The sequence below is a fragment of the Triturus cristatus genome, chromosome 5_2, assembly GCF_964204655.1.
Source record: "Triturus cristatus chromosome 5_2, aTriCri1.1, whole genome shotgun sequence".
In the NCBI taxonomy this organism is placed as follows: domain Eukaryota; kingdom Metazoa; phylum Chordata; class Amphibia; order Caudata; family Salamandridae; genus Triturus; species Triturus cristatus.
The window spans coordinates 521363002-521376520 of NC_140588.1; positions in this window are offsets into that span (position 1 = coordinate 521363002).

The following is a 13519-nucleotide window of genomic DNA, read 5'->3' on the forward strand; positions in this document are numbered from 1 at the left end:
GGTTTTATCCATTCTGTGTCTATGGGAAAATGTGTTCGAACATATGGCCATTTGTTCTATATAGACTAAAAATGAAACGCTTTCTCTTCAAAGCAACTACTCTCACAACTCGTTTTTTCAGTTTTATTGCATCTCTCCTTCTTCTACACTTAAAAAAAAAAAATTAACAATAAATTCACGAGGCTATAACTATGCAATCAATATACACGTTTGCGCAGAACCAATGCAGCCATCTAAACACCCACTTACAATTCATGCACGCAATGAAATACTGAGGCATACGTGTGCACTAATGAAACACTCAGGCTCTACTCATGCAATTACGTAGAGAGGACCATTGTAATACACCTGTCACCCATATCCCTCATTAAAACTTGTATATACATGGATTTGTGGTTAAATACATGAATACTCTCTGGATGATTGAACAAGTGCATAGGTAGTATCTAGGTTATTCCCTGAGGATACAAGTAGTGCCTAGATGATTCCCTGACTATGTCATAACTCCATGGGTCATTCCATATCTGCATACTTACTGCCTGCCTATTTGCATAAGTATACCACTAGTATATGGGTGCTTGAATGAGTGCATGAGTAGAGCCTGAATGATTCAACAAGTGCATGACTAATGCTTCAATAATTCAATATATGCATGTGATGTAGCGCTTAAAAGTTTGAAAATTGTAGGGGTGCATTATACTTACTGTTAGTCGGCACCCGCATATAAACAAATGTGTATTCAGGTATCTTGTGTGCAATGTATTACGAATTGTATAACCTATATCGATTTTAATAGAAGTGCTAGCTATGTACAAGCCTATTGTAAACGTATTAGAGAAATGTATAGAGTTTTAGCTTATGTGAAATGTAATGTGGTGTTAGAAATGTGTACCCTAGACTTCGTGTCTGTAGTTTGTTTAGCTTGACCACACATGAAAGAAAGACGTAAATGTCAATACTGTGATTGAAACCTGCTTGTGTAACCGAAGTAGTGGCCAGAATTCGCATATATCGTTGAGGCGAAAGGCCTGGTATTTTCTTATGTTAGCCAAGGGCAATAGGCCAAAAAGGATTTATTCCAGTAGAGGTTTTAGGCTGTAGTAAATTGCAACTTAAAAGATGTGAAGAATGTCTGCTTTGCATGATCTCACCCCAGGTGCAAGGACAGTTGCTCGTTAGTAGAGAAGCTCTTTGTTCACAAATTGACTTATGTAGTAAAAGCCAGACATGGGAGTGTATTGGAATGTGCCAATCGTAACTCCTAGTGCGGATGGCGTCTGGGACTCAAGGCCAAGCGATGGACGATGGAACTGGACAGCGCTCTGTGGAAATTTACTGAAAGACGACCCCGCAGAAGAGGAGGCGCAAAGGGCGTGTTCTGGGATTTGGGGTTCTGTATTAGGGACAGCGCCCCGAGGGTGGAGGCAGATCAGAGCAGCCCTGAGCAGAGGAAGGCTAGGCGAAGAGATAGAGGGGGCAACTTAGACCAGCTCTCTAAGTGAAGTCTTCTTATGAAGTTTCACTCTGACACCTTTTATTCGATGAGGGTCTCAAGGGATTGCTAAGTAGGGATGTCATCTAGTGCAGAGTAGGGACAGAGATGGTATGGTTCAGTGTCCCTAGTATCGACATTTGCTTGGTGGTGTTCTACCTCATGCTTTTAGAGATTGTACTTTTAGTTATTTTTAGCCGTATGCGGATTCTTCGTAGAGTAGCTTTTGTGTTAGTGCCTATGTACTTGTTGTGCCTCATATTGAGGACTTTGTACCTGCAAATCTTCATGCTGATAATAAAAACCAGAGAGCCAAGAGATTAAGTCTCGAGTCCTTGATTATGGCAAATTGCGGACAGTAATTCTGATAATTGTGTGTTTTTCCCTCCACGCTATTGGGCAAGTAAAAAGGTCCATCTGACCAGAGTGGGTTCCAGTAGATAATTGCGAGATACTCAAATGGGCCGGAGCACATGGATACTGGTAGGATGATTAAATGAGTGCAACTCTAAAGCCTGGATGATTGCAAGAGTGCATACATAGTAAATAGGTGATTTATGCAGTACATGTATAGTGCATAAATCATTGTTTAAGCCCATGCATAGCACATAGCCTGTTGGATGAGTGGATAAATAGTGTTTCAGCGATTGGATGCAGCAATCTTTTTGGTTGAGTGAACAGATAGTGCCTGGATCCTTACATAACTACATGGGCAGTGCCCATAGAAATGAGTACGTTCTTTAGAAGTGCCTACCTAATTAGATGAGTGCATGACTAGTGTCTGAGTGACTGCATAATTCCATTGTTAAGGCTTGAGAGATTGGATGGAAGTAAATATACTGCTGGGGTGATTGTATTAGTGCAAGAGTATTGGCTCAGTAATTACGTGACTGCATAGGTACTGAATGGGTGATAGGTTTACCACAATGGTACCCTCTATATAATTACATGAGTAGACCCTGAGTGTTTCATCCGAGCACACGTATGCCTCAGTATTTCAATGACTGAATGGGTTGTAAGTGGGTGTTCAGATGGCTGCATAGGTTATGCACAAATGTTGTCATGGTTGCATAGGTACAGCCTTGTTAATTGCATAAGTCAATAGATAGTACCTAGGTGATTAGATCATTATGTACATAGTGCCTGCATACTTCAATAACTACACAATTTCTGCCTGCCTGATTACAAGAGTACATGTGTAGTTTCTGCATAATTGAAATCCATTCATAGTGAATCACTGATTTGATTACTGCCTGAGTAGTGGCTTGGTGATTCCACAACTGCCTGAATCCTGCCTGAGTAACTGAGAAAGTGTCTTCATTCTTGTTAGATACATAAAAATTGCCACTATATCTCTGAATCATTGGTTATCTCTTTCTGTCAGTAACAAACTACCTGTTTTACTGTATACGTGTTTTTCTTCTGAGCTGTAAGTGAGTGAAATTTGGATGAAACTTGATATATAATTGCATGCATGGCCCTCTAGAAACATACATTGCTTTGCTACTGAGTGTGCACACGCATCAGTAAGTTTCTAAAACGGAAAACAGCATTTTGAAAATTTTCAAGCCACAAAACCTTTTATGAATGGCATACCTACATCATTTCTCAAATACTTCTTCTGATCCTAAAATATATATTCATCATATCTCAAACAAAAGTTATACTCAAAATGAAGAACTCTTGAGGCATTCTGCACTATAAATCCTTCTCAATTTTAAACAAAGCATGTTTAAAGAAAAACACAGCCCTCACCATATACATTACATTTTTATCAGCCTTACTAAACATAGATTAGCATGTAAACATATATGCAATTCCTTAATAGATGTACACCTTCAAGCCATCTTTCCCAAAATATATAACTTTCTGCATCTTTAAGCAAACTCAAAAGTTGCACTGTATATATAGCTATGTGCAAGCACAAAAACTATATCTCACCATCTAAGCATATGCAAAGTGGTCATATAAGTTAAAAACCACATTGGCAACCACTTCCACAATATATACCTAAAAAGTATTATTTCTTTCTCATTCATATCCACGCAGACAACATGTTCTCATCTTTTATTTCTCACTATTCTATTCCTGGTTAATAATGTTATTGAAAGTTCTACAACTCCCAGAAAGTAAATGACAGATGTATCTATTTTGCACATGCTGTTAACACATTTTAAACATTCTAAGTTCCTCATTGCAACTTTCCACAAAACTATACTATTATTTTTCAACAAAATGTAATAAACAGGCAATGATTCATTTTTCTCTTACTTTCCAAAACATTAACCACTAACCCTTAAACACATACCCTCTTATAGATACAGTTCAACTCATACATTTTTTTCTCATCACTGTGATACTCCTTTTAATCAAACTCCCATATACAACTTCATTTCGAAAGTACATTTTTAAAAATAATTACAACGTTATATGCATACCACTGAATTCACTTTGTAGATTATATTGTTGATTTAGCTCTTTCGGCATAGTTGGGGCACTGTTATGATTGGAATAACTAAAACCAAGAATGGTACACCACTCTCATACAAAACAAGTCTAAAATGAAAAAGGCAGGAAACGAAATTATGTCTTTCATTTTAGGCTACTGCATCTCCACTTGTGAATGATTAGCATCTATTAGCACTTTCCCTCTCTTTCAAAATTAAGTTCCTGTTGCTGCGTTCTCGCGATCATCGTGGAATATTCACACAAAAATGGGGACTTCAAACCAATATCTAGCTTCATTTTCTGAAATTTAAACACTACACAAAAGTATAATACATAGTCCTGAGTTGGAAAATAAAACTTGCCATTACTTACATTGTGTCATCACTTATCAACTTTTCAAAAAAAAATTCTCCCTCTTTAACACCCTCCCCCCAATACAGTCTTAGTTCAGAGTAGCCAGCAACCCAGTGGAACCAGTAGGTCAAAAGTTCACAGCACATTATAGAAAGAACATTAATTTATTTATTTATTTATGGGTTTATATAGCGCTTGAATCGACTCCAACTGGAGTATCTCTGCGCTTTAGGGCCGGATTATCCATCATTTATTGCAGAAGGAGAGAGGGCTGAGACTAAATCTCATTTTTAAACAGCAGGGTCTTAAGTTGTTTTCTGAATTTCAGGTGTTCAGAACATAATCGAAGAGTTAGAGGGTGACTATTCCACAATGTGGGTCCCACCACTGATAGAGCTTTGCCTCCGTGTCTAGCCTTCTTGGCACGTGGCACTACCAGCAGATGTCCATTACTGGATCTGAGCGACCTGGAAGGAATATAAGGGATGAATTTCTTTTCCAGGTAGGAGGGACCTTGTCCATTTATGCTCTTGTGGATCAGACAGCATATTTTAAATTTTGTCCTTTGACGGATTGAGAGCCAGTGTAGTTTCTCTAAGAGTGGCTTAGATGCTGTTCTTGGAGGGGCATTAAGGACCAGGCGAGCCGCCGTGTTTTGTATTACCTGGAGTCTGGCCAACACTCCCTCATTGGCAGAGAGAAGCAGGCCATTGCAGTAGTTGATCCGACTCAAAACAAGGGCCTGCACTAAGGTTTTTCTGAAAGAGTCCGGCAGCAAGGGGAAGACCTTGCGTAGCAGGCTGATAGTATGAAAACATACGCCTGCAACGTAGTTTGTATGTTGTTTTAGCGACAGACACTGGTCAAAGGCGGATCCCCAGGTTTTTAACAACCTGTTTGGGCTCTGGGACTGTGCCAAGATCAGGTGGCCACCAATCAGGAGTCCACAATATTTTAGCTTCTCCGAACAGCATAATCTGCAGAGAAGGAACTCCTTAATTCCGTGGTGAGGGTTTTAAAGGGGAAGAGGAGCTGCGTGTCATCGTCATATGACACGGGGATGAAGCCAAATTTGCGCATCACTCTTGCCAGGGGTGCCACATAGATGTTAAAGAGTGTTGGGCTCAAACAGGAGCCCTGTGGCACCCCTTTCGTATTCGTATTCTGATTTCAAATAAGGTACAGGAGGTGTGGTTTACTCCACAGATTCAAAAACATGTCTATGCCTGTATTACATTTCTTTTTTTAAACAACAGCCAATAATGAGACTTCTTTCTCAGCCATCCAACACACTACCTAACTTTATTCACTTTCATGCTAACAGCATCCTCTGAAATATGTAGACATATTTTTTTGTAAAAAAAACACCTCCATTTTAGCTGCTTTTCCTTTGGAAAACTACCTCATTCAGCTCCAGCCTTCTCTTGACTACTATTGTTCCTTCACTTCAAAATGTTTACAGTGTGGATTGCTGACCACAGCTACATCTATTGGGCTAAAGTGGCTGCAAAAAAAGAGAGGTCATGACAGATACTTGGGTTTGTCAAATGTGAAGATTATGTGGTTTGGATAGAGAGGGTTAAAGTTTCATCAGTTGCTGGCTTTGGTTAAATCCATTGTGGATTCCCAAGCTCCTCACCTCATGATTGTGCACTTTGGTGGCAATGACCTAGGCACATTGACTGGGGTAGGGCTAAAAATCCTAATTAAAAAAAACATTTGCAGAACTGATATCACTTTCACCCACACTGTCGTGGTGTACTCCAATATATGCCAAAAACAGAAATGGAAGCGGTCAAATCAATTTTGACCACAGATTGACAGAGCCAGGAAACATGTTAATAAAACTGTTTCTGCATTCTCCAGAGATCATGGCATTTGTGCTGTATCTATAACAACTACCTGCATTTTGACATGCTTGGAATTTATAGAAATGAAGGAGCGCACTTTACAGATGAAGGCAACAGGGTGTTTTCAAGTAAATTGAACATCTGCATCTGGTCTGATGTGTAGCAGGCATATACATACAACAAAAACAATGGCTCTTGTCAGAGCCACCCTAGTAACAAAATTATGGTGAAATGTTTTTCTAAAGGTTTTTTTTCTCTTAAGTTTTTGGTGATCTTCAAAACAATTTCTCGATCACTGTTGACACGTTGTGAAAATGGAAAACAAATGGGGAAAAAAAAGCAGGCATTCAATGGCGACCAACACATACAAAAATAATATGTATTCTGAACATTACACACATTACTATATACATACTTCTTTCAAAGCATGTTTAAACTCATATTTTTGTACAACATTTCTTTAAAAAACATCTTTGAGACCTATTTTTCTTTTTTTGCAGTTTTTCAGGACATTTCGATGACGTCATTAACAGCGACAATCGCACAATTCCAAAAAAGTGAAAACGCATATATGCACAGACATTGCAGTATCCTACACACTAGAGGTTTATTACTGTACACTTCAAACTCATGTTTTTCTAGTGTAATCCTAAAACAACCATCTCTAAAACCTATTTTGCATTTTTGCGGTGACTACGAGGATCACAATGACATCATCCTTTGCGATCCCTGTGGGTATGTCACAAAAGCTGAAAGCAAAGGCAGGATTTCAATAGCCACCAACACAATAAAAAATGATAACTATATAATGAATTCAAACCATCACAGTAACAACTCACTATATAAATAACTCTGTAAAAACATATATCAGAATCTTAATATGTTTATAAAAATGCACATTAATAATTCACCAATATTCACAACGACGTCAACAGTTCTGATACCCCCGCGATGGTACATGGGGGCTGCACTGGCAATCATGGCATCCATTTCTCAACCATGGGGTCAGAGTATCTCCACCCTGACCCCTTATGTGGGCTTTTAAACACATTTTCAGCCCCGTGAACCATTCCTGATAAAATGGTGGCTGTAACTTTCTATGCAGGTTGCGAACAGCCAATCTGAGCATTCCCGTTGGAGTCTGCATTCGCGGCCGCGGCCAGAGATATCACTATAATTTTAAACTTACATTTCTCAAAAACTACTGAACAGAGGTGCACCAAATAAGCAAAAGGTACTTTCTTTAACCGACATCTACCTCCCTGCCAAATATGGTGTAACTTTGTTCAGCATTTCGGGCTGTACAGGTGGCTAAAAGTTCCTATGAGAATTAACGTTTACAAATGCATCCTTATTTCATGCCCCAAATTCTCAGTCCCCACTGCACGGACCACCCCAAACTTTTCCCATCAATATTACTCACCATGAAACTTTTTGGGCAAAATTTCATGCAGACTGGTCAAACGACACCAAAGTTATGGCCAAGTCAAAAAATTGTATTCCTACGGAAACTAGTTCCTAACTATAACTACCTACCGGTGACTTCCAGTAGGTAATAAATTATCTACGGCCGCTTGCCAGTAGGTATTTATGGTTAGGACCTAATTTCCACAGACAAAGTGTTTATTGATTTGCTGTTCACTTTGAATCCGTTTGATGAATCTTGATGAATTTCCCAAAACCAGTACACAACACACTTCAGCTGCTTTGTGAAAAGTTTCAGGGTATTTGGAAAGCAGGGGCCGAGCTGAGAAAAAGGGGTGTCCCAAAGGGCATATTCTCCATGCAGTTTCTGATTGGGATTTTAGACATGGCTACAGCCAGAACCGCTAAATGAAATTGCAAACAATTTGGCAGAAAGGTAGATTCTGGTGCAGAAAGCAATCTTTTTATAATTTGATGTAAATCTATTCAGTTTTTTGGGTTATAGATATCTAGGGACATGGACCCTCCAATGATTTGACAGATCTCAAAATGTGATCTGATTAGCTACTAACACTTCAACCAGGAAGCTTTGGCAGACATCTTGGGATCAGACTACACAGAGTCCCAATAAAAAAATAATAATAATTAAAACACATGTTCAGTTTAGGAATGCCCTGACCCCCTAGGTCTGTTGGTGGGGTCGTACAGGGACCCCGCAGTAGGGCACAAACTTAAATAAATAAAACATTACAACAATTTTGTGCTTGTTTTATATAATGGCCCCTAGGTTGGCCAGGTCCCCGGACAATATATTGATTTATTAAGGGGAATGGGCGGATGTGAACCCACTCCCCAGACAGATCATGGCCCTGTTGATCCCATCACATGGGGCCAGGCCACGTAATAGAAATGAAAGGGGGCCCCCCTCCCAGGCTGAATTCAAACTCACGGACCACCACCTCCCAGGCATGGCTATGAAAGAATGGGAAGGGGACAGAACTCCTATCCCCTGGGGCCTGGCTATACAATTGAAAAGGAGTGGGCACGTGGCCCCACTTCTGGAGCCATTAATGGTCTTGGCGACCCCATCCCTCAGGGCTGGACTCCTGCTTTTATTCCCAGGGTGCCTACCCCAGCACATAACAGTTTCTCTGCCCGCAGGAAAACCTCTGTTTTCTCTCTGTTGGCAGGAGCATTTTAAAGCTACACCCAAGTGAGAGCAAACAGTTAGTCTGCTCACATCAGGCGGGTGCAGGAAAAATGCACCTGCCGGCTGGGAGCAAACATTTTTTCTGTTTCTCTGCCCACTGTGAATCGGGCAGGGAAACAGACATAAAAATTGCTCCCGCACTCAAGAACCAGAATTTTTTGCTGCAGTGCCAGACCCAGATGGAGGCCAGAAGCTGGCAGGGACCATGGGGGCATTGGGGCTCCCTCCATGGCTCCCAACAAGAACATAGTGGTTGCCCTGCATGGACACCAGGGCACCCACACTTAGTTGGCTATACCTTGTGGGAAGGGGTCCCCAGGAGCAAAATCGGCTTGGCAAGGGGGGCTGCATGACCCCCTCCCCCTTTATAGCAGGTGCCTGGTTGAATCTTCACTTCTTTATAGGATAAATGATCCCAACTTCTTATGTTTGATTAAGGCAAAGCAAGTGTATTTTCTCAGCAATTCCACCATGCAAAACAATCTGAAATCCTTGATGCGGGTTAATTCATTGGAGTGTAATTTTTCTGTAGTGACTATGATGAGTGGGCTCTTTATTGTCCTCTCCTGGTGAGAGCAGAGCCCATGGTTCTACCTTTTAGTTACTAAGAATATGCAAATGCGCAAAATCACTTACAAGGTTTGGCCATTTGGCCCCGCACCTTCCTCCTTAATAGTAGGCAAAAGCCTTCCCACCTTTTTCCAGGTTGATGGACATCTTACCATAAGGCCCTCCGAGCAGGTTTACCACCGATTTTAGTGACACGATCTTGATGCAGAGGAAATGTGAAAACATCTCCACCAAACAAAAAAAGCACTTCATACAATTAAGAGGAAGTACTCTTGTTGGTTGGGGAATCATCTCTTTGTAGTCATGTTGTCTCCTCAGTACAAGAATTCATGTTGTCACAGATTCCTGGAATAAGATGCTTGAAGAACAATCATTTTGCTGGAATTATACCCTTACAAAGTCATTGGAGACATTTCCTCATGGACCATTACGCAGCTGTAGCATAGAATATGCACTACGCTCTGCCAGGACTACCTATAAGGACGCTGTTCACTGCGCCAGAAAATACTGGGATGAGAGTAGATGGCAGGAACTAAAATGCGTTTGTGATACTAATACCCCCAAGTGGTTTGGAATGTGGTAAAATGTGGTGGGGTGGAATGGCACAGCCACCAGAAAATTATGTTGAACCTGACGCATGGGTAAACCACTTTGCCACCCAATATGCTGATGATGAAGCATTTCCCATTCCCGATCTATCCTTTCCCGGCTGGTAGAATATTCTATGAGGCAGATGTTAGTGGAGCATTAAGCGCACTAACAGGGGGTAGAGCCCCCGGGCTAGATTGCATCCCTGCTGATATTTTCCTGCATGATAGACAAAAATGGTCCAACTATATATTATTACTTCCCAACGCTATAGCCCAAGGTGCACCATTACCGGCTACCTGGCGGGGGCGGAGATAATCCCCATATATAAAAAAGGTGACAAATCCATACCTGGTAACTATAGACCAATAGGTCTTATAGATTATATATAGAATGTGATCACCAGGCTTGTTTTGGCCAAGGTCCAGACATGCTAATTCCATCCTCACTCCATTCCAGGCAGGCTTCAGGCCCCATATCAGTACAATCGACCAGGTTCTTATATATTGGCGAATTACCATTCTCAGCAATAGCAGCATGTATGCTGCTTTCGTCGACTCTAAATCAACCTTCGACCTGGTCTTAAGGAATAAACTGTGGGAGGTCCTGAAGGAGATGGGGATGCCACTAGATTTACGTTCCTAGATTGTCCGCCTCCATGAGGATAATTATGCACACATACGCTGGGGAGTGGCTGGAAACAAAGACAGATCCTTTTCCCATGTGAGTTAGCCAAGGGTGTGTTCTGGCTCCCACATTGTTCTCACTTTTTAATAATGGAGTTGCAAATTTGCTTGATGCCATCAACACTAACACAACTGTCTTAGCTGGAAGAAAAATCCCCATTCTAATGTTTGCAGACGACACGCAGATAATATCGAAAACATCGGGCAGATTGCAGCGTGTCCTCCAGCGTTTTGAAGAGTTTTAGCTCCTGAGGGGCCTTAAAGTCAATTCCGCTAAGACCAAGTTAATGGCATTTAATCAGAACAGATCATTTAAAGGGAGAATGGTGATGGATGGGTTGCCCCTGGAGCAGGTTGATGCTTTCGTCTATCTAGGCATCAAACTGCACAAGGACATAAGGTGAAAGCCACACATTGAAGTCATGGCACTAAAGCACAGGCAGCTAGCTGGAACCCTCAGAAAAGAAATTAAAACCTCTTTTACAAAGCCTCTAAGCCCGGTACTCTAAATTTAGAACACCAAAGTGGTGAGTTCAGTTCTTTATAGGGCCATGCTGTGGGGCCTTGAAAATTTGGTCCAGCTAACAACAGCCGAGAATGTGTTTCTGCGTGCAATCACTAGTACGCCACAAAGTACACCCACGCTCCCTTTAGGAACAATGTATGTAGGAAAGCCTTGATGGACTTATCCAGACTATGGCCAATTTTATTCTGGCGTAGAATTTGGTGAACAGAGGAACTGGCTGTGTTTTCACAGGGTTTATTGAACATCTTAAACTTGGACCGCTTTCATAAAAATGAGAAGTTTGCTAAATAAAATGGGCCTATCACATCTTAAAGAAAACTACTGGAATATGGTTGCGCAAGATGAGTTTATGCGCTATGACCCGCTTTCTCTCTCTGGGCTTTTTCTGCATATTAAACCACGCTCAAGTTTTGAGCCATATTGGGATATCATTGAGAAGCCCCTGGACCGTAAACTTTATTTTCAATTTAGATCAGGATATCTGCCCCTGAAGGGTTTTACATCTAAATGGTCCACTACTAGGGATAACAAATGTCACATATGCGCCACCCAAGCAGAATCATTCGCACATGTGTTTTTTGTTTCCTCTGCTTATGTTGGCCTATGGAAAGCCTGGCTGGTTCAGCTCTGCAAAAATCTGGGTACAAGATCACATAATGCAGTCCTGCATATCCTCTGTACTGATCCACCTCCCAGGACTGCAATCCCGGTGGCTAAATTTCTGAGGTGGATGTTGCTTTTACGTTCTAAACAAATCAGGGCTGGATAAAGTACTGGACGAAATCCCCCACTATTGCATAGGACTGAGCTCACCTGGTCCCGCGGGGTCTTTTATGCCTGCCAATGTGCTAGAGACTGTTTTACATGTGCTGTTTTAATACTGTTTTAATGTTGTCTTATCATTCTATGTGCAACACAACAACGGTCCTGATTGCTTACTTGCACAAATATTTTAACTCAGATTTTTACTTCCCGTAATTTTGATTGTCTTAAATAGTTTATCTGCAATGCTTTTATGACTTATACAATTGAATAAAGCTTTTCTTGATTGATAGAATATGCACTAGACATTTACTCAACAAAGTAGTACTTGCTAATTAACCAGTAAAAGTACTACAGATTGGGGAAATTTTGTGCAAAACTATGGACTACTGTTGTATAAATGGGCAGGTGAGGTCCAGTTCTGGCCCTGATGCAGATTCCACAGAAATTAAACGTCAACAGGAAGCAATGACAGATAAAAATATAGCAGGTGCCCAAGTTGATGCTCCACTCCTGTAAAGGACAAATCATCCTAATTTTTTGGGGTTGGCAAAGGTAAACAAATTGTGTTTTCCCTGTAAATCTACCTTCAAAAACAATCTGAAATCCTTGATGCAGTTGAATGGTTCGTTGATATATCAGAGCGCAATCCCTGACTGTGGTGAGTGAGTTCTTTCTGATCATCTCCTGGTAATAGCAGAGTCCATGGTTCCCCCTTTAAATTACTACAGGTATGCAAATGCAAATGCGCAAAATCACTTACAAGCTCTACCCATCTGGCCCGCACTATCCACCTTAGTAGTAGGCAAATATCTTCCCACTTTTGCTCAGATGGATGGACAGCTTACCTAAAGGACCTTCGAGTGTGCTTAATAATTATAAATGTAAGAATTTAGGGCCAGATGTAGGACCATTGTTTGCGGTCGCAGAGGGGTGTCTCTCACAAAAAAGAGTTGGCCATGTACTATTCCCATTTTGTGACCCGCAAATTATTTGCGACTCGCTAAATAGGAATAGTGAGTTGCTATTAGGAAGGGGCATTCCGAGGGCATCCCTTCCTAATAGCGAGTGCTCTAGGTATGTATGACTTTTTTGCGACGGCAATTGCGGTCGCAAAACAGTCGCAGTTTAGCACCCTTCTCAGAAGGCTCGCAAATGGGAAAGGGTCCCCAGGGGACCCCTATCCCCTTTGGGAATGCTGGGGAAAATATTTTTTAGGGGCAGGCAGAGGTCCCAGGGACCACTATCTGTCCTTAAAAAATGAAACGATAAGTGTCATTTTTTCTTTTTTAAATGCATCCCGTTTTCCTTTACGGAAAACGGACTGCATTTTGAAAAACAACCTGCTTTATTGAAAAGAAGTCACAGACATGGTGGTCTCCTGACCCCAGTTGGCCACAATTCCTGTGAGGCTGACCATTCCTAATGGGGTCGCAAATTGTGAGTGACTCATGAATATTGATGAGCCATGCATTTTGTGACCCCATTGGGAATCGCTAACAGTGTCTCCAACACTGTTGTACATTGGATTTAGCGACTCACAAATTGCGAGGCGCTAAATCCAACGGTTGTACATCTGGCCCAAAGTGTATTTATAATGTTTTATGT